Here is a 2475-nt window from a genome sequence, read left to right as displayed (position 1 = left end):
TCCAGATTTAGACAATTTAATTGGCCTGTTTTTTTTCTTCCGTTTTTTTCCTGCACACACACATTCCCTTCGTTAAACAGGCTGCTTTGAAAAAGCCTATCAAAGTGTGCAAGCCTTATCCTGTCTGTAGTGATCAGGAATGAAAGGATATAGGAGAGGGTGGGAACACTGGGACTACGCCTTAGATACACCCTGAAACCATATAACACATATAACCAGAAGATAAAAAAGACATCACATATACATAAAGAAAATGTTTTTAATTCAACGATTAGTTTAAACACGGTTGTGCATCAGATTAAACATGCAACACTTTCACAATTTCCTTCTTCTGTCATACTATAGTATGTCCCCTGAAGCGTAGTCCTTTTAAATAACAGCAGAGATTTCCAAGGTGCAAATTAGGGAACAAAGTGTAGCTTTTAAAAAAGGGAAGACCAGTGCTGGAATGCTATTTTGGTGAAAGGTGTGTCTCTGAGTTTATGTCAATACAAAGACATGTTCTTAAATGTCATCCGCCACAGGGAATAACATGATGATAAGGTGGGACCTTATTTTCCCTGAGAAAAAATGTTTGAGCAGTTTGTTGTCTTCATGAATCACTCACAGCGACGACACAAAAGCTCCAAGACTAAGTCGATCACGGTAATAAAAGTGCAGAGCTGTTGGATTCATCATCATATGCCAGAATATGTTGGGTAAAAATTCTTCTGCACCCAGTCATTGAATCCAAGTCTGCAATTATACGAATGACAAACAACTGTTTGCAATAAATTGGAGATGGCAGCAAACTAACACTATAATATATCTGTCCCTGCTTCTCTTCTCGCTCTTACTTTCACTCTTGCATGCTCATACACATAACTCCCGATCCCACATTATTACAAACAAACACACACACGCTACATTCCTCAATCGCTGCTGAGTTTATTGGGTAAGACCGCGGTGAAGGGAGATTATCCTTGAACTGCAGGGTCTTGATTCAAGCTCTTAGCAAATAGGTTCTCATTGTTATTATTCTTTTTTCCTATTATTATTATTATAAATATTTGTGGTAGTTGACTGTATCAGGTATGAAGCTAATACTAGCCTGCAGGTGAGCTGCTTCTGTGCCAAGGCATACCTGTAAAGTGTAAAACATGATCGGTCTTGACTCAAAAACTGTACTGTTTGGATCATTATCATCTGTACTCTGTGTGCAGAGTGACTTTCCTTCCTCTCTTTGCTCTCGCTCCTTCTGTAAAATGTTAATTATGTGCAGTTTGTGATGCTGTTTTGGCAAAACATCCCATTAAAAAGAAGTTTTGGACTCATGAGAAGAAAACAAAAGTCAAATGAAAACAAGAACAAGTTCAAATAGTCAAAAGAATAACTTTTCCTAACCACCAAATGTTATGAATATTATGAGATCAAGAAAAGATATGAAGGAGAATTCATAATCAACAAAAAAGACAACCTCGTTGCTAAGAGAATCCCACTGCACTTACACCAAGCTACGTATATTATGCAACAATGAATATTATTGACGTGTGCCGCTTTAAATGTTGCTGCCGCAAGAAATTGTGGGACATTATCTTCTTTCTTTTCGTAAGGGATGGTCCCGTGTACCCATGGATGTAGAATAAGACCTGGATACGGCGCCGGCACTCAGCCTTGCTTCCAATTTTGCCCAGTGGTATTGCAGCAAGAATTCCCCCTGCGGTGCAAAAAGCATTTCCCACATGGAGCACCTTTGTAGAAGAGATGTCTGTAAAACAGTCGACAGGACACCTCGAAACCGCTGATTCTTTCTATTGTGATTTTTTTGATCAATGGAGGTTTCATATTTGTAAAACTTCCCTGAGCCGATAAAAGCGGTTTACAAATCTGTGACAAAAATAGAATAAATCACCACAATGTAATGTAAAAACTTGTGGGCGGGGCCAGTGGGAGAAACATTACTGTGAATAGTCAATGGACGACATAACAGAAAGCTAGACAACGTTTTTAGCATATGCACAATTCTAATTGGATTAATCTCCGTCTTTGGGTTCATGATGAACTTTGGCATCAAGTTCTTAAAATACATCCATGAGTGTATCTATGCTAAAGGAGATAAGAAAGGAAGTATTAAAGCACCTTTCCTTTAACCTGCTCTTATCATGGCTGCTACTTTGATACTCCGGATAATTTCTCTCAGTTAGTTAAAAAAGACTATTTGACTGGAGCCTACAGCCATGCTAGCAGCTCTGTGGGGCTGTACTTTGGCACAGTGACACTTTGAGCTAAAGGCTAACATCGGCATGCTAACATGCTCACAATGATGATGCTAACATGCTGATGTATCATGTTCACCATCTTAATTAAATAATGCCGTGTCAGCATGCTAACATTGACTAATTAGCACTCAGCACAACGTACAGATGACGATGATGTAATGTAATTTGTTTTGCAGGTCATTAAACAAAGTATTGGACAAATAATGAATGTGTCCTG

The sequence above is a fragment of the Cottoperca gobio genome, chromosome 4 (assembly GCF_900634415.1).
Source record: "Cottoperca gobio chromosome 4, fCotGob3.1, whole genome shotgun sequence".
Lineage (NCBI taxonomy): Eukaryota > Metazoa > Chordata > Actinopteri > Perciformes > Bovichtidae > Cottoperca > Cottoperca gobio.
Note: the sequence above shows the minus strand (reverse complement) of the source record.